The 21,599-nt window shown below is 63.2% G+C and overlaps 6 non-coding genes across 6 annotated transcripts; all 6 read right to left on the minus strand.

Moving 5' to 3' along the window:
• Window positions 1-119, minus strand: LOC142868592 (5S ribosomal RNA). The gene has a single exon (XR_012917538.1). It is a non-coding gene; the product is annotated as a 5S ribosomal RNA (ribosomal RNA).
• Window positions 120-3,851: 3,732 nt separating this feature from the next.
• Window positions 3,852-3,970, minus strand: LOC142868593 (5S ribosomal RNA). Its single transcript, XR_012917539.1, has one exon. It is a non-coding gene; the product is annotated as a 5S ribosomal RNA (ribosomal RNA).
• A 3,734-nt stretch (window positions 3,971-7,704) lies between these two features.
• LOC142868594 (5S ribosomal RNA) lies at window positions 7,705-7,823 on the minus strand. Its single transcript, XR_012917540.1, has one exon. It is a non-coding gene; the product is annotated as a 5S ribosomal RNA (ribosomal RNA).
• Window positions 7,824-11,557: 3,734 nt separating this feature from the next.
• On the minus strand, window positions 11,558-11,676 carry LOC142868595 (5S ribosomal RNA). Its single transcript, XR_012917541.1, has one exon. It is a non-coding gene; the product is annotated as a 5S ribosomal RNA (ribosomal RNA).
• A 3,734-nt stretch (window positions 11,677-15,410) lies between these two features.
• Window positions 15,411-15,529, minus strand: LOC142868596 (5S ribosomal RNA). Its single transcript, XR_012917542.1, has one exon. It is a non-coding gene; the product is annotated as a 5S ribosomal RNA (ribosomal RNA).
• Window positions 15,530-19,263: 3,734 nt separating this feature from the next.
• Window positions 19,264-19,382, minus strand: LOC142868597 (5S ribosomal RNA). The gene has a single exon (XR_012917543.1). It is a non-coding gene; the product is annotated as a 5S ribosomal RNA (ribosomal RNA).
• Between the last annotated feature and the right edge of the window lie 2,217 nt (window positions 19,383-21,599).

The raw sequence follows: 21,599 nt of genomic DNA on the forward strand, positions 1-21,599 counted from the left end.
AGCCTGTGGCACCCGGTATTCCCAGGCGGTCTCCCATCCAAGTACTAACCAGGCCCGACCCTGCTTAGCTTCCGAGACCAGACGAGATCGGGGGCGTTCAGGGTGGTGTGGCCCTAGACGGCGGCGGAGGGCGCCCCTGCCCCGCTCAAGAAGCCGAGCCTCTCTGGGCTTCCCCGCCGCCGCCTCCCGCCCCAGGCCCCGCGCCGGGCCGGGCCGGTTGAGTTCTCCGGCCGGGTCCCGCGGGCTCCCAGGGACGGGGTGATGGGCGGGGCGGGGCGGGGGGCTGTCTCTGTATACACACACACACACACTCACACTCACTCACACTCACACAAGATGCGCCTCCACGGCTGGACTCGCCAAGGTGGAGCCCTCCCAGCCCCCCTCGTCTCCTCGCCCGGCCTCCTTCACCTACCCGCTGCCCACCCCCAGCGCGTCGCTGCCTGCCGCTGACTGCGCACGCGCGGGACGCTCGCCCTTTGACCCCAGCCAGGGGCCGCCCTCCCCCACAACCCCTTTCAGCTGCGCCCCCCCCCTCGCCCTGTGGGTGGGCTGCCGCCTATTCCCCCGGGCCAGGGCTGGGGCACAGCCAGTGTATGGGGCGTCTCTCTCTGGGGATGTGTCCCATGGGTGGGGTGGGGTGGCGTGGTTTGGGGGGCGCTGAAGAAATCAGTCCCCTCCATCTCCTACCTCTGGAAAACGCCCAAGCCCGTGGAGAACTGCCGGCACCGCTTCGTGGGGGCCGGGACCCTCCTCCGTGTCCTCCTGTGGCCCAGTCCAAGGGGCCTGGGCCTGGCCGGGGCTGCATTGGACCCCGACCACCCTGGCGTGTGGACTCGCTAAAAATCGGCCATTAGATATTGGATTCCAGCTTCCTGGAGGTCATTTCACTAATGAGTGCACCGGAAAGAGTTTCCTAATCCATCTGTGAGGGTGGCAACTGAAAGAGAATTTGAAAGCTGACAGAATAGGCGAGGGAAGGCATAGGAGATTTCCACACCCAGCAAGGAAGACTTTCCCGAAATGGAAGAAAGAAACGAGCAAACAGAGACACCGGTAGCCCGCCCGGAAAAGAGTCTGCCCCTTAGAGAAAGCACCCTGACCAGGTTCACCCGTGGGTGGGTGGCGAGCTAGCGGCGTTCAGAAGAGCGAGGCCCGCAGTCTGTGCGGAAGACACCTGCGCTCGGGTGTGTGTGGCGGCGCGATTCACAAGCAGCTCCAGACGTTAAACCAAGGAGAAGCCAGGGAGTTCCCAACGCCCCAGGTGTCCTCAGCCCACGACTGGCTGCTGTGGGAATGCGAAGCCCGGCTCCTTGTCTCAGAGCGGGGTTCCCAGGAGGATCAGGCTGAAGCTGGGACTCGGCCTCAAAGTGTCCCCTCGCATGGCCACCCCCTTCCCCTTCCTGCTCCTCTACTCCTGGTGCCCCTCCATCCAGGGGCCAGACCTTAAAGAGTCACCGCAAGAGAATCCTGGTCCCAAAGGAGCCTTCTGGGGGACCGGTGCTGAGAGAGGTTGTGGGCATGGCCCGCTGGGGCTCTGCCCGACCCAGGGCTGAGAGATGCCACCTCCCAGCTCTGGGTCCCTGCAGGAAGTGTTGGCAAGCACAGGGCCGGTCCTCCAAAGGCCCAGGTGCAGGGAGCCCAGGCCAAGCAGCCTGTGGAAGAGGCCACTTGCCGTGCCACCCCGGGAACAGGACTGCAGGCCCCGGCCCTTCCCACCTCCTCCTCCTCCTCCTCCTCCTCCTCCTCCCCCCCGCCCCCCCCCACAGGGCACAGGGCTCAGAGACTCTTGCTCAGACTCTTGCTACCCGAAGTGCAAAGGGCATCAGTTGCTCCTCCAACCCCCCCGCCCAGCAGACCACGTTGTCCAGCCAGCCCCCGGGCCTCCCTGGGGTGCCCAGCACAAAAGTGCAGACACCCACCGGACCCTCAATCTCAGTTTTCGGATGTTTTTGCCACTCTAAGGACCCGCAGGCCAGCTGGGCCTTCGGGCAGGACAGAGAGCCCCGGAATCCGACGTGGAGAGCTGCGTGTACGTCCCCATCAGGAGGCGGTCCCCACCTCCGCGGCTCTCCCCTTGCGGGGAGGGGCAGCCCAGCCGGCAGCCAGCCGCAGGGCCTCAGGGAAGACACCAGGCTGGGCCCCCGCGGCACAGCGGGGGCACGTCCCCCGCACTCACGCGACTTAGGGACGGCTGCTGGAGACTGCTGCGGCCACCCTGCTGCCGGGTTTCTGGAGGGCTTCCTGGAAGCAGCGTCCACACCAAGCCCTTGGAAGGCCCAGGCGACGGAGGAGCCGGTCAGGCAGGGGCCGAGGACGGTGAGAGGCCGGGCGGGGAGGAGCCGGTCAGGCGGGGGCCCAGGACAGTGACGGGCCTGGCCGGGGAGGAGTGCGTCAGGCAGGGGCAGTGGAGACGGGCTGGGTAAGGGTTAGGGTGACAGTTAGGGCACAATTCACAATCGCAAAGACGTGGAAGCGACCCGAGTGCCCATCCATCCAGGAGTGCATGAATAAAATGTGGCGCGTGGACACCACGGAGTGCCATTCGGCTGTGAGGAGCAGCGGTGAGAGGGCGCCTCTCGTGTTCTCCTGGCCAGAGCTGGAACCCGTTCCAGTAGGCCAGGTATCCCAAGAATGGACACACGAGCACCACGTGAGCGCGCTCACCAGCAAATTGGTACGAACGGATGGACGCCTAAGTGGACAGAGAGGAATCACCTTCATCGGGTGGGTGTCGGGCGTGTGGGGGGAGGGGAGGGGCATACACATCCATTAGGCATGGGGTGGGTGCGCACCGACTGGGGGATGGGCGCACTTGAAGCTCTGACCCGAGGGGGGAGGCTTGGAGAGGGCAAGGCACCCGACCTTAACATTGGTACCCCCACAATACGCTGGAACAACATGAGAGGTATATGAATAAGAACACAGGGGGGGGCGGGCGCGGTGGCTCACGCCTGTAATCCTAGCTCTCTGGGAGGCCGAGGCGGGCGGATTGCTCCAGGTCAGGAGTTCGAAACCAGCCTGAGCAAGAGCGAGACCCCGTCTCTACTAAAAATAGAAAGAAATTAATTGGCCAACTAATATATATAGAAAAACACAGCCGGGCGTGGTGGTGCATGCCTGTAGTCCCAACTACTCGGGAGGCTGAGGCAGCAGGATTGCTTGAGCCCGGAGATTGAGGTTGCTGTGAGCTAGGCTGACGCCATGGCACTCACTCTAGCCTGGGCAGCAAAACGAGACTCTGTCTCAAAAAAAAAAAAAAAAAAGAACACAGGGGGGAGGGGGGCACGGGCAACACATGTCACCTGAATACTTGTACTCCCATCATCTGCTTGAAGAGAGAGAGAAAAGAAAATGCAATCCTAGAGGTAAGAGACACTTTTTAAAAATAATGAATCCGAAGAGAAAAGTAAAAGGAGGCCTGTGGAGCAGGTCTGGGTGTGACTCCGGATCCCCCAACATCAGGTGCCACCACCAAAGATTCCTGCGTGTAGCCCATAGAACCCCAAAAGCAACGGGACGAGTTCTGGTCACATACTCCCTCCAAATGACATCCTGGCCTTCTTCTGGAACTCCCTCCCCTCTCAGACTCTCAAGGTTTCCTCCAGCGTGTCGGTTCCCACAGAGCAGACCTTTGGTCTGAGACCTGACAGTCCAGATGCCACGCATGCTGCCGCGTGGCGGCGGTGTCGCGGCTTGGGACAAGAGGAGGCCCCACGGTGCGGGCTGGGGCGCCAGGCACCGCGGGCGGGCGCTGAGGGTGGGGGTGACCCCCACCCCGGGCCGCCGCCGCGCTCCCAGAAAGGGGACACAACAAGAGGCAAAAAAAAAAAAAAAAAAAAAAAAGCAGCAGCCTGTGGCACCCGGTATTCCCAGGCGGTCTCCCATCCAAGTACTAACCAGGCCCGACCCTGCTTAGCTTCCGAGACCAGACGAGATCGGGGGCGTTCAGGGTGGTGTGGCCCTAGACGGCGGCGGAGGGCGCCCCTGCCCCGCTCAAGAAGCCGAGCCTCTCTGGGCTTCCCCGCCGCCGCCTCCCGCCCCAGGCCCCGCGCCGGGCCGGGCCGGTTGAGTTCTCCGGCCGGGTCCCGCGGGCTCCCAGGGACGGGGTGATGGGCGGGGCGGGGCGGGGGGCTGTCTCTGTATACACACACACACACACTCACACTCACTCACACTCACACAAGATGCGCCTCCACGGCTGGACTCGCCAAGGTGGAGCCCTCCCAGCCCCCCTCGTCTCCTCGCCCGGCCTCCTTCACCTACCCGCTGCCCACCCCCAGCGCGTCGCTGCCTGCCGCTGACTGCGCACGCGCGGGACGCTCGCCCTTTGACCCCAGCCAGGGGCCGCCCTCCCCCACAACCCCTTTCAGCTGCGCCCCCCCCCCTCGCCCTGTGGGTGGGCTGCCGCCTATTCCCCCGGGCCAGGGCTGGGGCACAGCCAGTGTATGGGGCGTCTCTCTCTGGGGATGTGTCCCATGGGTGGGGTGGGGTGGCGTGGTTTGGGGGGCGCTGAAGAAATCAGTCCCCTCCATCTCCTACCTCTGGAAAACGCCCAAGCCCGTGGAGAACTGCCGGCACCGCTTCGTGGGGGCCGGGACCCTCCTCCGTGTCCTCCTGTGGCCCAGTCCAAGGGGCCTGGGCCTGGCCGGGGCTGCATTGGACCCCGACCACCCTGGCGTGTGGACTCGCTAAAAATCGGCCATTAGATATTGGATTCCAGCTTCCTGGAGGTCATTTCACTAATGAGTGCACCGGAAAGAGTTTCCTAATCCATCTGTGAGGGTGGCAACTGAAAGAGAATTTGAAAGCTGACAGAATAGGCGAGGGAAGGCATAGGAGATTTCCACACCCAGCAAGGAAGACTTTCCCGAAATGGAAGAAAGAAACGAGCAAACAGAGACACCGGTAGCCCGCCCGGAAAAGAGTCTGCCCCTTAGAGAAAGCACCCTGACCAGGTTCACCCGTGGGTGGGTGGCGAGCTAGCGGCGTTCAGAAGAGCGAGGCCCGCAGTCTGTGCGGAAGACACCTGCGCTCGGGTGTGTGTGGCGGCGCGATTCACAAGCAGCTCCAGACGTTAAACCAAGGAGAAGCCAGGGAGTTCCCAACGCCCCAGGTGTCCTCAGCCCACGACTGGCTGCTGTGGGAATGCGAAGCCCGGCTCCTTGTCTCAGAGCGGGGTTCCCAGGAGGATCAGGCTGAAGCTGGGACTCGGCCTCAAAGTGTCCCCTCGCATGGCCACCCCCTTCCCCTTCCTGCTCCTCTACTCCTGGTGCCCCTCCATCCAGGGGCCAGACCTTAAAGAGTCACCGCAAGAGAATCCTGGTCCCAAAGGAGCCTTCTGGGGGACCGGTGCTGAGAGAGGTTGTGGGCATGGCCCGCTGGGGCTCTGCCCGACCCAGGGCTGAGAGATGCCACCTCCCAGCTCTGGGTCCCTGCAGGAAGTGTTGGCAAGCACAGGGCCGGTCCTCCAAAGGCCCAGGTGCAGGGAGCCCAGGCCAAGCAGCCTGTGGAAGAGGCCACTTGCCGTGCCACCCCGGGAACAGGACTGCAGGCCCCGGCCCTTCCCACCTCCTCCTCCTCCTCCTCCTCCTCCTCCTCCCCCCCGCCCCCCCCCACAGGGCACAGGGCTCAGAGACTCTTGCTCAGACTCTTGCTACCCGAAGTGCAAAGGGCATCAGTTGCTCCTCCAACCCCCCCGCCCAGCAGACCACGTTGTCCAGCCAGCCCCCGGGCCTCCCTGGGGTGCCCAGCACAAAAGTGCAGACACCCACCGGACCCTCAATCTCAGTTTTCGGATGTTTTTGCCACTCTAAGGACCCGCAGGCCAGCTGGGCCTTCGGGCAGGACAGAGAGCCCCGGAATCCGACGTGGAGAGCTGCGTGTACGTCCCCATCAGGAGGCGGTCCCCACCTCCGCGGCTCTCCCCTTGCGGGGAGGGGCAGCCCAGCCGGCAGCCAGCCGCAGGGCCTCAGGGAAGACACCAGGCTGGGCCCCCGCGGCACAGCGGGGGCACGTCCCCCGCACTCACGCGACTTAGGGACGGCTGCTGGAGACTGCTGCGGCCACCCTGCTGCCGGGTTTCTGGAGGGCTTCCTGGAAGCAGCGTCCACACCAAGCCCTTGGAAGGCCCAGGCGACGGAGGAGCCGGTCAGGCAGGGGCCGAGGACGGTGAGAGGCCGGGCGGGGAGGAGCCGGTCAGGCGGGGGCCCAGGACAGTGACGGGCCTGGCCGGGGAGGAGTGCGTCAGGCAGGGGCAGTGGAGACGGGCTGGGTAAGGGTTAGGGTGACAGTTAGGGCACAATTCACAATCGCAAAGACGTGGAAGCGACCCGAGTGCCCATCCATCCAGGAGTGCATGAATAAAATGTGGCGCGTGGACACCACGGAGTGCCATTCGGCTGTGAGGAGCAGCGGTGAGAGGGCGCCTCTCGTGTTCTCCTGGCCAGAGCTGGAACCCGTTCCAGTAGGCCAGGTATCCCAAGAATGGACACACGAGCACCACGTGAGCGCGCTCACCAGCAAATTGGTACGAACGGATGGACGCCTAAGTGGACAGAGAGGAATCACCTTCATCGGGTGGGTGTCGGGCGTGTGGGGGGAGGGGAGGGGCATACACATCCATTAGGCATGGGGTGGGTGCGCACCGACTGGGGGATGGGCGCACTTGAAGCTCTGACCCGAGGGGGGAGGCTTGGAGAGGGCAAGGCACCCGACCTTAACATTGGTACCCCCACAATACGCTGGAACAACATGAGAGGTATATGAATAAGAACACAGGGGGGGGCGGGCGCGGTGGCTCACGCCTGTAATCCTAGCTCTCTGGGAGGCCGAGGCGGGCGGATTGCTCCAGGTCAGGAGTTCGAAACCAGCCTGAGCAAGAGCGAGACCCCGTCTCTACTAAAAATAGAAAGAAATTAATTGGCCAACTAATATATATAGAAAAACACAGCCGGGCGTGGTGGTGCATGCCTGTAGTCCCAACTACTCGGGAGGCTGAGGCAGCAGGATTGCTTGAGCCCGGAGATTGAGGTTGCTGTGAGCTAGGCTGACGCCATGGCACTCACTCTAGCCTGGGCAGCAAAACGAGACTCTGTCTCAAAAAAAAAAAAAAAAAAGAACACAGGGGGGAGGGGGGCACGGGCAACACATGTCACCTGAATACTTGTACTCCCATCATCTGCTTGAAGAGAGAGAGAAAAGAAAATGCAATCATAGAGGTAAGAGACACTTTTTAAAAATAATGAATCCGAAGAGAAAAGTAAAAGGAGGCCTGTGGAGCAGGTCTGGGTGTGACTCCGGATCCCCCAACATCAGGTGCCACCACCAAAGATTCCTGCGTGTAGCCCATAGAACCCCAAAAGCAACGGGACGAGTTCTGGTCACATACTCCCTCCAAATGACATCCTGGCCTTCTTCTGGAACTCCCTCCCCTCTCAGACTCTCAAGGTTTCCTCCAGCGTGTCGGTTCCCACAGAGCAGACCTTTGGTCTGAGACCTGACAGTCCAGATGCCACGCATGCTGCCGCGTGGCGGCGGTGTCGCGGCTTGGGACAAGAGGAGGCCCCACGGTGCGGGCTGGGGCGCCAGGCACCGCGGGCGGGCGCTGAGGGTGGGGGTGACCCCCACCCCGGGCCGCCGCCGCGCTCCCAGAAAGGGGACACAACAAGAGGCAAAAAAAAAAAAAAAAAAAAAAAAAGCAGCAGCCTGTGGCACCCGGTATTCCCAGGCGGTCTCCCATCCAAGTACTAACCAGGCCCGACCCTGCTTAGCTTCCGAGACCAGACGAGATCGGGGGCGTTCAGGGTGGTGTGGCCCTAGACGGCGGCGGAGGGCGCCCCTGCCCCGCTCAAGAAGCCGAGCCTCTCTGGGCTTCCCCGCCGCCGCCTCCCGCCCCAGGCCCCGCGCCGGGCCGGGCCGGTTGAGTTCTCCGGCCGGGTCCCGCGGGCTCCCAGGGACGGGGTGATGGGCGGGGCGGGGCGGGGGGCTGTCTCTGTATACACACACACACACACTCACACTCACTCACACTCACACAAGATGCGCCTCCACGGCTGGACTCGCCAAGGTGGAGCCCTCCCAGCCCCCCTCGTCTCCTCGCCCGGCCTCCTTCACCTACCCGCTGCCCACCCCCAGCGCGTCGCTGCCTGCCGCTGACTGCGCACGCGCGGGACGCTCGCCCTTTGACCCCAGCCAGGGGCCGCCCTCCCCCACAACCCCTTTCAGCTGCGCCCCCCCCCCTCGCCCTGTGGGTGGGCTGCCGCCTATTCCCCCGGGCCAGGGCTGGGGCACAGCCAGTGTATGGGGCGTCTCTCTCTGGGGATGTGTCCCATGGGTGGGGTGGGGTGGCGTGGTTTGGGGGGCGCTGAAGAAATCAGTCCCCTCCATCTCCTACCTCTGGAAAACGCCCAAGCCCGTGGAGAACTGCCGGCACCGCTTCGTGGGGGCCGGGACCCTCCTCCGTGTCCTCCTGTGGCCCAGTCCAAGGGGCCTGGGCCTGGCCGGGGCTGCATTGGACCCCGACCACCCTGGCGTGTGGACTCGCTAAAAATCGGCCATTAGATATTGGATTCCAGCTTCCTGGAGGTCATTTCACTAATGAGTGCACCGGAAAGAGTTTCCTAATCCATCTGTGAGGGTGGCAACTGAAAGAGAATTTGAAAGCTGACAGAATAGGCGAGGGAAGGCATAGGAGATTTCCACACCCAGCAAGGAAGACTTTCCCGAAATGGAAGAAAGAAACGAGCAAACAGAGACACCGGTAGCCCGCCCGGAAAAGAGTCTGCCCCTTAGAGAAAGCACCCTGACCAGGTTCACCCGTGGGTGGGTGGCGAGCTAGCGGCGTTCAGAAGAGCGAGGCCCGCAGTCTGTGCGGAAGACACCTGCGCTCGGGTGTGTGTGGCGGCGCGATTCACAAGCAGCTCTAGACGTTAAACCAAGGAGAAGCCAGGGAGTTCCCAACGCCCCAGGTGTCCTCAGCCCACGACTGGCTGCTGTGGGAATGCGAAGCCCGGCTCCTTGTCTCAGAGCGGGGTTCCCAGGAGGATCAGGCTGAAGCTGGGACTCGGCCTCAAAGTGTCCCCTCGCATGGCCACCCCCTTCCCCTTCCTGCTCCTCTACTCCTGGTGCCCCTCCATCCAGGGGCCAGACCTTAAAGAGTCACCGCAAGAGAATCCTGGTCCCAAAGGAGCCTTCTGGGGGACCGGTGCTGAGAGAGGTTGTGGGCATGGCCCGCTGGGGCTCTGCCCGACCCAGGGCTGAGAGATGCCACCTCCCAGCTCTGGGTCCCTGCAGGAAGTGTTGGCAAGCACAGGGCCGGTCCTCCAAAGGCCCAGGTGCAGGGAGCCCAGGCCAAGCAGCCTGTGGAAGAGGCCACTTGCCGTGCCACCCCGGGAACAGGACTGCAGGCCCCGGCCCTTCCCACCTCCTCCTCCTCCTCCTCCTCCTCCTCCTCCCCCCCGCCCCCCCCCACAGGGCACAGGGCTCAGAGACTCTTGCTCAGACTCTTGCTACCCGAAGTGCAAAGGGCATCAGTTGCTCCTCCAACCCCCCCGCCCAGCAGACCACGTTGTCCAGCCAGCCCCCGGGCCTCCCTGGGGTGCCCAGCACAAAAGTGCAGACACCCACCGGACCCTCAATCTCAGTTTTCGGATGTTTTTGCCACTCTAAGGACCCGCAGGCCAGCTGGGCCTTCGGGCAGGACAGAGAGCCCCGGAATCCGACGTGGAGAGCTGCGTGTACGTCCCCATCAGGAGGCGGTCCCCACCTCCGCGGCTCTCCCCTTGCGGGGAGGGGCAGCCCAGCCGGCAGCCAGCCGCAGGGCCTCAGGGAAGACACCAGGCTGGGCCCCCGCGGCACAGCGGGGGCACGTCCCCCGCACTCACGCGACTTAGGGACGGCTGCTGGAGACTGCTGCGGCCACCCTGCTGCCGGGTTTCTGGAGGGCTTCCTGGAAGCAGCGTCCACACCAAGCCCTTGGAAGGCCCAGGCGACGGAGGAGCCGGTCAGGCAGGGGCCGAGGACGGTGAGAGGCCGGGCGGGGAGGAGCCGGTCAGGCGGGGGCCCAGGACAGTGACGGGCCTGGCCGGGGAGGAGTGCGTCAGGCAGGGGCAGTGGAGACGGGCTGGGTAAGGGTTAGGGTGACAGTTAGGGCACAATTCACAATCGCAAAGACGTGGAAGCGACCCGAGTGCCCATCCATCCAGGAGTGCATGAATAAAATGTGGCGCGTGGACACCACGGAGTGCCATTCGGCTGTGAGGAGCAGCGGTGAGAGGGCGCCTCTCGTGTTCTCCTGGCCAGAGCTGGAACCCGTTCCAGTAGGCCAGGTATCCCAAGAATGGACACACGAGCACCACGTGAGCGCGCTCACCAGCAAATTGGTACGAACGGATGGACGCCTAAGTGGACAGAGAGGAATCACCTTCATCGGGTGGGTGTCGGGCGTGTGGGGGGAGGGGAGGGGCATACACATCCATTAGGCATGGGGTGGGTGCGCACCGACTGGGGGATGGGCGCACTTGAAGCTCTGACCCGAGGGGGGAGGCTTGGAGAGGGCAAGGCACCCGACCTTAACATTGGTACCCCCACAATACGCTGGAACAACATGAGAGGTATATCAATAAGAACACAGGGGGGGGGCGGGCGCGGTGGCTCACGCCTGTAATCCTAGCTCTCTGGGAGGCCGAGGCGGGCGGATTGCTCCAGGTCAGGAGTTCGAAACCAGCCTGAGCAAGAGCGAGACCCCGTCTCTACTAAAAATAGAAAGAAATTAATTGGCCAACTAATATATATAGAAAAACACAGCCGGGCGTGGTGGTGCATGCCTGTAGTCCCAACTACTCGGGAGGCTGAGGCAGCAGGATTGCTTGAGCCCGGAGATTGAGGTTGCTGTGAGCTAGGCTGACGCCATGGCACTCACTCTAGCCTGGGCAGCAAAACGAGACTCTGTCTCAAAAAAAAAAAAAAAAAAGAACACAGGGGGGAGGGGGGCACGGGCAACACATGTCACCTGAATACTTGTACTCCCATCATCTGCTTGAAGAGAGAGAGAAAAGAAAATGCAATCATAGAGGTAAGAGACACTTTTTAAAAATAATGAATCCGAAGAGAAAAGTAAAAGGAGGCCTGTGGAGCAGGTCTGGGTGTGACTCCGGATCCCCCAACATCAGGTGCCACCACCAAAGATTCCTGCGTGTAGCCCATAGAACCCCAAAAGCAACGGGACGAGTTCTGGTCACATACTCCCTCCAAATGACATCCTGGCCTTCTTCTGGAACTCCCTCCCCTCTCAGACTCTCAAGGTTTCCTCCAGCGTGTCGGTTCCCACAGAGCAGACCTTTGGTCTGAGACCTGACAGTCCAGATGCCACGCATGCTGCCGCGTGGCGGCGGTGTCGCGGCTTGGGACAAGAGGAGGCCCCACGGTGCGGGCTGGGGCGCCAGGCACCGCGGGCGGGCGCTGAGGGTGGGGGTGACCCCCACCCCGGGCCGCCGCCGCGCTCCCAGAAAGGGGACACAACAAGAGGCAAAAAAAAAAAAAAAAAAAAAAAAGCAGCAGCCTGTGGCACCCGGTATTCCCAGGCGGTCTCCCATCCAAGTACTAACCAGGCCCGACCCTGCTTAGCTTCCGAGACCAGACGAGATCGGGGGCGTTCAGGGTGGTGTGGCCCTAGACGGCGGCGGAGGGCGCCCCTGCCCCGCTCAAGAAGCCGAGCCTCTCTGGGCTTCCCCGCCGCCGCCTCCCGCCCCAGGCCCCGCGCCGGGCCGGGCCGGTTGAGTTCTCCGGCCGGGTCCCGCGGGCTCCCAGGGACGGGGTGATGGGCGGGGCGGGGCGGGGGGCTGTCTCTGTATACACACACACACACACTCACACTCACTCACACTCACACAAGATGCGCCTCCACGGCTGGACTCGCCAAGGTGGAGCCCTCCCAGCCCCCCTCGTCTCCTCGCCCGGCCTCCTTCACCTACCCGCTGCCCACCCCCAGCGCGTCGCTGCCTGCCGCTGACTGCGCACGCGCGGGACGCTCGCCCTTTGACCCCAGCCAGGGGCCGCCCTCCCCCACAACCCCTTTCAGCTGCGCCCCCCCCCCTCGCCCTGTGGGTGGGCTGCCGCCTATTCCCCCGGGCCAGGGCTGGGGCACAGCCAGTGTATGGGGCGTCTCTCTCTGGGGATGTGTCCCATGGGTGGGGTGGGGTGGCGTGGTTTGGGGGGCGCTGAAGAAATCAGTCCCCTCCATCTCCTACCTCTGGAAAACGCCCAAGCCCGTGGAGAACTGCCGGCACCGCTTCGTGGGGGCCGGGACCCTCCTCCGTGTCCTCCTGTGGCCCAGTCCAAGGGGCCTGGGCCTGGCCGGGGCTGCATTGGACCCCGACCACCCTGGCGTGTGGACTCGCTAAAAATCGGCCATTAGATATTGGATTCCAGCTTCCTGGAGGTCATTTCACTAATGAGTGCACCGGAAAGAGTTTCCTAATCCATCTGTGAGGGTGGCAACTGAAAGAGAATTTGAAAGCTGACAGAATAGGCGAGGGAAGGCATAGGAGATTTCCACACCCAGCAAGGAAGACTTTCCCGAAATGGAAGAAAGAAACGAGCAAACAGAGACACCGGTAGCCCGCCCGGAAAAGAGTCTGCCCCTTAGAGAAAGCACCCTGACCAGGTTCACCCGTGGGTGGGTGGCGAGCTAGCGGCGTTCAGAAGAGCGAGGCCCGCAGTCTGTGCGGAAGACACCTGCGCTCGGGTGTGTGTGGCGGCGCGATTCACAAGCAGCTCTAGACGTTAAACCAAGGAGAAGCCAGGGAGTTCCCAACGCCCCAGGTGTCCTCAGCCCACGACTGGCTGCTGTGGGAATGCGAAGCCCGGCTCCTTGTCTCAGAGCGGGGTTCCCAGGAGGATCAGGCTGAAGCTGGGACTCGGCCTCAAAGTGTCCCCTCGCATGGCCACCCCCTTCCCCTTCCTGCTCCTCTACTCCTGGTGCCCCTCCATCCAGGGGCCAGACCTTAAAGAGTCACCGCAAGAGAATCCTGGTCCCAAAGGAGCCTTCTGGGGGACCGGTGCTGAGAGAGGTTGTGGGCATGGCCCGCTGGGGCTCTGCCCGACCCAGGGCTGAGAGATGCCACCTCCCAGCTCTGGGTCCCTGCAGGAAGTGTTGGCAAGCACAGGGCCGGTCCTCCAAAGGCCCAGGTGCAGGGAGCCCAGGCCAAGCAGCCTGTGGAAGAGGCCACTTGCCGTGCCACCCCGGGAACAGGACTGCAGGCCCCGGCCCTTCCCACCTCCTCCTCCTCCTCCTCCTCCTCCTCCTCCCCCCCGCCCCCCCCCACAGGGCACAGGGCTCAGAGACTCTTGCTCAGACTCTTGCTACCCGAAGTGCAAAGGGCATCAGTTGCTCCTCCAACCCCCCCGCCCAGCAGACCACGTTGTCCAGCCAGCCCCCGGGCCTCCCTGGGGTGCCCAGCACAAAAGTGCAGACACCCACCGGACCCTCAATCTCAGTTTTCGGATGTTTTTGCCACTCTAAGGACCCGCAGGCCAGCTGGGCCTTCGGGCAGGACAGAGAGCCCCGGAATCCGACGTGGAGAGCTGCGTGTACGTCCCCATCAGGAGGCGGTCCCCACCTCCGCGGCTCTCCCCTTGCGGGGAGGGGCAGCCCAGCCGGCAGCCAGCCGCAGGGCCTCAGGGAAGACACCAGGCTGGGCCCCCGCGGCACAGCGGGGGCACGTCCCCCGCACTCACGCGACTTAGGGACGGCTGCTGGAGACTGCTGCGGCCACCCTGCTGCCGGGTTTCTGGAGGGCTTCCTGGAAGCAGCGTCCACACCAAGCCCTTGGAAGGCCCAGGCGACGGAGGAGCCGGTCAGGCAGGGGCCGAGGACGGTGAGAGGCCGGGCGGGGAGGAGCCGGTCAGGCGGGGGCCCAGGACAGTGACGGGCCTGGCCGGGGAGGAGTGCGTCAGGCAGGGGCAGTGGAGACGGGCTGGGTAAGGGTTAGGGTGACAGTTAGGGCACAATTCACAATCGCAAAGACGTGGAAGCGACCCGAGTGCCCATCCATCCAGGAGTGCATGAATAAAATGTGGCGCGTGGACACCACGGAGTGCCATTCGGCTGTGAGGAGCAGCGGTGAGAGGGCGCCTCTCGTGTTCTCCTGGCCAGAGCTGGAACCCGTTCCAGTAGGCCAGGTATCCCAAGAATGGACACACGAGCACCACGTGAGCGCGCTCACCAGCAAATTGGTACGAACGGATGGACGCCTAAGTGGACAGAGAGGAATCACCTTCATCGGGTGGGTGTCGGGCGTGTGGGGGGAGGGGAGGGGCATACACATCCATTAGGCATGGGGTGGGTGCGCACCGACTGGGGGATGGGCGCACTTGAAGCTCTGACCCGAGGGGGGAGGCTTGGAGAGGGCAAGGCACCCGACCTTAACATTGGTACCCCCACAATACGCTGGAACAACATGAGAGGTATATCAATAAGAACACAGGGGGGGGGCGGGCGCGGTGGCTCACGCCTGTAATCCTAGCTCTCTGGGAGGCCGAGGCGGGCGGATTGCTCCAGGTCAGGAGTTCGAAACCAGCCTGAGCAAGAGCGAGACCCCGTCTCTACTAAAAATAGAAAGAAATTAATTGGCCAACTAATATATATAGAAAAACACAGCCGGGCGTGGTGGTGCATGCCTGTAGTCCCAACTACTCGGGAGGCTGAGGCAGCAGGATTGCTTGAGCCCGGAGATTGAGGTTGCTGTGAGCTAGGCTGACGCCATGGCACTCACTCTAGCCTGGGCAGCAAAACGAGACTCTGTCTCAAAAAAAAAAAAAAAAAAGAACACAGGGGGGAGGGGGGCACGGGCAACACATGTCACCTGAATACTTGTACTCCCATCATCTGCTTGAAGAGAGAGAGAAAAGAAAATGCAATCCTAGAGGTAAGAGACACTTTTTAAAAATAATGAATCCGAAGAGAAAAGTAAAAGGAGGCCTGTGGAGCAGGTCTGGGTGTGACTCCGGATCCCCCAACATCAGGTGCCACCACCAAAGATTCCTGCGTGTAGCCCATAGAACCCCAAAAGCAACGGGACGAGTTCTGGTCACATACTCCCTCCAAATGACATCCTGGCCTTCTTCTGGAACTCCCTCCCCTCTCAGACTCTCAAGGTTTCCTCCAGCGTGTCGGTTCCCACAGAGCAGACCTTTGGTCTGAGACCTGACAGTCCAGATGCCACGCATGCTGCCGCGTGGCGGCGGTGTCGCGGCTTGGGACAAGAGGAGGCCCCACGGTGCGGGCTGGGGCGCCAGGCACCGCGGGCGGGCGCTGAGGGTGGGGGTGACCCCCACCCCGGGCCGCCGCCGCGCTCCCAGAAAGGGGACACAACAAGAGGCAAAAAAAAAAAAAAAAAAAAAAAAGCAGCAGCCTGTGGCACCCGGTATTCCCAGGCGGTCTCCCATCCAAGTACTAACCAGGCCCGACCCTGCTTAGCTTCCGAGACCAGACGAGATCGGGGGCGTTCAGGGTGGTGTGGCCCTAGACGGCGGCGGAGGGCGCCCCTGCCCCGCTCAAGAAGCCGAGCCTCTCTGGGCTTCCCCGCCGCCGCCTCCCGCCCCAGGCCCCGCGCCGGGCCGGGCCGGTTGAGTTCTCCGGCCGGGTCCCGCGGGCTCCCAGGGACGGGGTGATGGGCGGGGCGGGGCGGGGGGCTGTCTCTGTATACACACACACACACACTCACACTCACTCACACTCACACAAGATGCGCCTCCACGGCTGGACTCGCCAAGGTGGAGCCCTCCCAGCCCCCCTCGTCTCCTCGCCCGGCCTCCTTCACCTACCCGCTGCCCACCCCCAGCGCGTCGCTGCCTGCCGCTGACTGCGCACGCGCGGGACGCTCGCCCTTTGACCCCAGCCAGGGGCCGCCCTCCCCCACAACCCCTTTCAGCTGCGCCCCCCCCCCTCGCCCTGTGGGTGGGCTGCCGCCTATTCCCCCGGGCCAGGGCTGGGGCACAGCCAGTGTATGGGGCGTCTCTCTCTGGGGATGTGTCCCATGGGTGGGGTGGGGTGGCGTGGTTTGGGGGGCGCTGAAGAAATCAGTCCCCTCCATCTCCTACCTCTGGAAAACGCCCAAGCCCGTGGAGAACTGCCGGCACCGCTTCGTGGGGGCCGGGACCCTCCTCCGTGTCCTCCTGTGGCCCAGTCCAAGGGGCCTGGGCCTGGCCGGGGCTGCATTGGACCCCGACCACCCTGGCGTGTGGACTCGCTAAAAATCGGCCATTAGATATTGGATTCCAGCTTCCTGGAGGTCATTTCACTAATGAGTGCACCGGAAAGAGTTTCCTAATCCATCTGTGAGGGTGGCAACTGAAAGAGAATTTGAAAGCTGACAGAATAGGCGAGGGAAGGCATAGGAGATTTCCACACCCAGCAAGGAAGACTTTCCCGAAATGGAAGAAAGAAACGAGCAAACAGAGACACCGGTAGCCCGCCCGGAAAAGAGTCTGCCCCTTAGAGAAAGCACCCTGACCAGGTTCACCCGTGGGTGGGTGGCGAGCTAGCGGCGTTCAGAAGAGCGAGGCCCGCAGTCTGTGCGGAAGACACCTGCGCTCGGGTGTGTGTGGCGGCGCGATTCACAAGCAGCTCTAGACGTTAAACCAAGGAGAAGCCAGGGAGTTCCCAACGCCCCAGGTGTCCTCAGCCCACGACTGGCTGCTGTGGGAATGCGAAGCCCGGCTCCTTGTCTCAGAGCGGGGTTCCCAGGAGGATCAGGCTGAAGCTGGGACTCGGCCTCAAAGTGTCCCCTCGCATGGCCACCCCCTTCCCCTTCCTGCTCCTCTACTCCTGGTGCCCCTCCATCCAGGGGCCAGACCTTAAAGAGTCACCGCAAGAGAATCCTGGTCCCAAAGGAGCCTTCTGGGGGACCGGTGCTGAGAGAGGTTGTGGGCATGGCCCGCTGGGGCTCTGCCCGACCCAGGGCTGAGAGATGCCACCTCCCAGCTCTGGGTCCCTGCAGGAAGTGTTGGCAAGCACAGGGCCGGTCCTCCAAAGGCCCAGGTGCAGGGAGCCCAGGCCAAGCAGCCTGTGGAAGAGGCCACTTGCCGTGCCACCCCGGGAACAGGACTGCAGGCCCCGGCCCTTCCCACCTCCTCCTCCTCCTCCTCCTCCTCCTCCTCCCCCCCGCCCCCCCCCACAGGGCACAGGGCTCAGAGACTCTTGCTCAGACTCTTGCTACCCGAAGTGCAAAGGGCATCAGTTGCTCCTCCAACCCCCCCGCCCAGCAGACCACGTTGTCCAGCCAGCCCCCGGGCCTCCCTGGGGTGCCCAGCACAAAAGTGCAGACACCCACCGGACCCTCAATCTCAGTTTTCGGATGTTTTTGCCACTCTAAGGACCCGCAGGCCAGCTGGGCCTTCGGGCAGGACAGAGAGCCCCGGAATCCGACGTGGAGAGCTGCGTGTACGTCCCCATCAGGAGGCGGTCCCCACCTCCGCGGCTCTCCCCTTGCGGGGAGGGGCAGCCCAGCCGGCAGCCAGCCGCAGGGCCTCAGGGAAGACACCAGGCTGGGCCCCCGCGGCACAGCGGGGGCACGTCCCCCGCACTCACGCGACTTAGGGACGGCTGCTGGAGACTGCTGCGGCCACCCTGCTGCCGGGTTTCTGGAGGGCTTCCTGGAAGCAGCGTCCACACCAAGCCCTTGGAAGGCCCAGGCGACGGAGGAGCCGGTCAGGCAGGGGCCGAGGACGGTGAGAGGCCGGGCGGGGAGGAGCCGGTCAGGCGGGGGCCCAGGACAGTGACGGGCCTGGCCGGGGAGGAGTGCGTCAGGCAGGGGCAGTGGAGACGGGCTGGGTAAGGGTTAGGGTGACAGTTAGGGCACAATTCACAATCGCAAAGACGTGGAAGCGACCCGAGTGCCCATCCATCCAGGAGTGCATGAATAAAATGTGGCGCGTGGACACCACGGAGTGCCATTCGGCTGTGAGGAGCAGCGGTGAGAGGGCGCCTCTCGTGTTCTCCTGGCCAGAGCTGGAACCCGTTCCAGTAGGCCAGGTATCCCAAGAATGGACACACGAGCACCACGTGAGCGCGCTCACCAGCAAATTGGTACGAACGGATGGACGCCTAAGTGGACAGAGAGGAATCACCTTCATCGGGTGGGTGTCGGGCGTGTGGGGGGAGGGGAGGGGCATACACATCCATTAGGCATGGGGTGGGTGCGCACCGACTGGGGGATGGGCGCACTTGAAGCTCTGACCCGAGGGGGGAGGCTTGGAGAGGGCAAGGCACCCGACCTTAACATTGGTACCCCCACAATACGCTGGAACAACATGAGAGGTATATGAATAAGAACACAGGGGGGGGCGGGCGCGGTGGCTCACGCCTGTAATCCTAGCTCTCTGGGAGGCCGAGGCGGGCGGATTGCTCCAGGTCAGGAGTTCGAAACCAGCCTGAGCAAGAGCGAGACCCCGTCTCTACTAAAAATAGAAAGAAATTAATTGGCCAACTAATATATATAGAAAAACACAGCCGGGCGTGGTGGTGCATGCCTGTAGTCCCAACTACTCGGGAGGCTGAGGCAGCAGGATTGCTTGAGCCCGGAGATTGAGGTTGCTGTGAGCTAGGCTGACGCCATGGCACTCACTCTAGCCTGGGCAGCAAAACGAGACTCTGTCTCAAAAAAAAAAAAAAAAAAAGAACACAGGGGGGAGGGGGGCACGGGCAACACATGTCACCTGAATACTTGTACTCCCATCATCTGCTTGAAGAGAGAGAGAAAAGAAAATGCAATCATAGAGGTAAGAGACACTTTTTAAAAATAATGAATCCGAAGAGAAAAGTAAAAGGAGGCCTGTGGAGCAGGTCTGGGTGTGACTCCGGATCCCCCAACATCAGGTGCCACCACCAAAGATTCCTGCGTGTAGCCCATAGAACCCCAAAAGCAACGGGACGAGTTCTGGTCACATACTCCCTCCAAATGACATCCTGGCCTTCTTCTGGAACTCCCTCCCCTCTCAGACTCTCAAGGTTTCCTCCAGCGTGTCGGTTCCCACAGAGCAGACCTTTGGTCTGAGACCTGACAGTCCAGATGCCACGCATGCTGCCGCGTGGCGGCGGTGTCGCGGCTTGGGACAAGAGGAGGCCCCACGGTGCGGGCTGGGGCGCCAGGCACCGCGGGCGGGCGCTGAGGGTGGGGGTGACCCCCACCCCGGGCCGCCGCCGCGCTCCCAGAAAGGGGACACAACAAGAGGCAAAAAAAAAAAAAAAAAAAAAAAAGCAGCAGCCTGTGGCACCCGGTATTCCCAGGCGGTCTCCCATCCAAGTACTAACCAGGCCCGACCCTGCTTAGCTTCCGAGACCAGACGAGATCGGGGGCGTTCAGGGTGGTGTGGCCCTAGACGGCGGCGGAGGGCGCCCCTGCCCCGCTCAAGAAGCCGAGCCTCTCTGGGCTTCCCCGCCGCCGCCTCCCGCCCCAGGCCCCGCGCCGGGCCGGGCCGGTTGAGTTCTCCGGCCGGGTCCCGCGGGCTCCCAGGGACGGGGTGATGGGCGGGGCGGGGCGGGGGGCTGTCTCTGTATACACACACACACACACTCACACTCACTCACACTCACACAAGATGCGCCTCCACGGCTGGACTCGCCAAGGTGGAGCCCTCCCAGCCCCCCTCGTCTCCTCGCCCGGCCTCCTTCACCTACCCGCTGCCCACCCCCAGCGCGTCGCTGCCTGCCGCTGACTGCGCACGCGCGGGACGCTCGCCCTTTGACCCCAGCCAGGGGCCGCCCTCCCCCACAACCCCTTTCAGCTGCGCCCCCCCCCCTCGCCCTGTGGGTGGGCTGCCGCCTATTCCCCCGGGCCAGGGCTGGGGCACAGCCAGTGTATGGGGCGTCTCTCTCTGGGGATGTGTCCCATGGGTGGGGTGGGGTGGCGTGGTTTGGGGGGCGCTGAAGAAATCAGTCCCCTCCATCTCCTACCTCTGGAAAACGCCCAAGCCCGTGGAGAACTGCCGGCACCGCTTCGTGGGGGCCGGGACCCTCCTCCGTGTCCTCCTGTGGCCCAGTCCAAGGGGCCTGGGCCTGGCCGGGGCTGCATTGGACCCCGACCACCCTGGCGTGTGGACTCGCTAAAAATCGGCCATTAGATATTGGATTCCAGCTTCCTGGAGGTCATTTCACTAATGAGTGCACCGGAAAGAGTTTCCTAATCCATCTGTGAGGGTGGCAACTGAAAGAGAATTTGAAAGCTGACAGAATAGGCGAGGGAAGGCATAGGAGATTTCCACACCCAGCAAGGAAGACTTTCCCGAAATGGAAGAAAGAAACGAGCAAACAGAGACACCGGTAGCCCGCCCGGAAAAGAGTCTGCCCCTTAGAGAAAGCACCCTGACCAGGTTCACCCGTGGGTGGGTGGCGAGCTAGCGGCGTTCAGAAGAGCGAGGCCCGCAGTCTGTGCGGAAGACACCTGCGCTCGGGTGTGTGTGGCGGCGCGATTCACAAGCAGCTCCAGACGTTAAACCAAGGAGAAGCCAGGGAGTTCCCAACGCCCCAGGTGTCCTCAGCCCACGACTGGCTGCTGTGGGAATGCGAAGCCCGGCTCCTTGTCTCAGAGCGGGGTTCCCAGGAGGATCAGGCTGAAGCTGGGACTCGGCCTCAAAGTGTCCCCTCGCATGGCCACCCCCTTCCCCTTCCTGCTCCTCTACTCCTGGTGCCCCTCCATCCAGGGGCCAGACCTTAAAGAGTCACCGCAAGAGAATCCTGGTCCCAAAGGAGCCTTCTGGGGGACCGGTGCTGAGAGAGGTTGTGGGCATGGCCCGCTGGGGCTCTGCCCGACCCAGGGCTGAGAGATGCCACCTCCCAGCTCTGGGTCCCTGCAGGAAGTGTTGGCAAGCACAGGGCCGGTCCTCCAAAGGCCCAGGTGCAGGGAGCCCAGGCCAAGCAGCCTGTGGAAGAGGCCACTTGCCGTGCCACCCCGGGAACAGGACTGCAGGCCCCGGCCCTTCCCACCTCCTCCTCCTCCTCCTCCTCCTCCTCCTCCCCCCCGCCCCCCCCCACAGGGCACAGGGCTCAGAGACTCTTGCTCAGACTCTTGCTACCCGAAGTGCAAAGGGCATCAGTTGCTCCTCCAACCCCCCCGCCCAGCAGACCACGTTGTCCAGCCAGCCCCCGGGCCTCCCTGGGGTGCCCAGCACAAAAGTGCAGACACCCACCGGACCCTCAATCTCAGTTTTCGGATGTTTTTGCCACTCTAAGGACCCGCAGGCCAGCTGGGCCTTCGGGCAGGACAGAGAGCCCCGGAATCCGACGTGGAGAGCTGCGTGTACGTCCCCATCAGGAGGCGGTCCCCACCTCCGCGGCTCTCCCCTTGCGGGGAGGGGCAGCCCAGCCGGCAGCCAGCCGCAGGGCCTCAGGGAAGACACCAGGCTGGGCCCCCGCGGCACAGCGGGGGCACGTCCCCCGCACTCACGCGACTTAGGGACGGCTGCTGGAGACTGCTGCGGCCACCCTGCTGCCGGGTTTCTGGAGGGCTTCCTGGAAGCAGCGTCCACACCAAGCCCTTGGAAGGCCCAGGCGACGGAGGAGCCGGTCAGGCAGGGGCCGAGGACGGTGAGAGGCCGGGCGG

This window comes from Microcebus murinus, unplaced genomic scaffold, assembly GCF_040939455.1.
Source record: "Microcebus murinus isolate Inina unplaced genomic scaffold, M.murinus_Inina_mat1.0 scaf035_hap2_Mmur4.0, whole genome shotgun sequence".
Classification (NCBI taxonomy): domain Eukaryota; kingdom Metazoa; phylum Chordata; class Mammalia; order Primates; family Cheirogaleidae; genus Microcebus; species Microcebus murinus.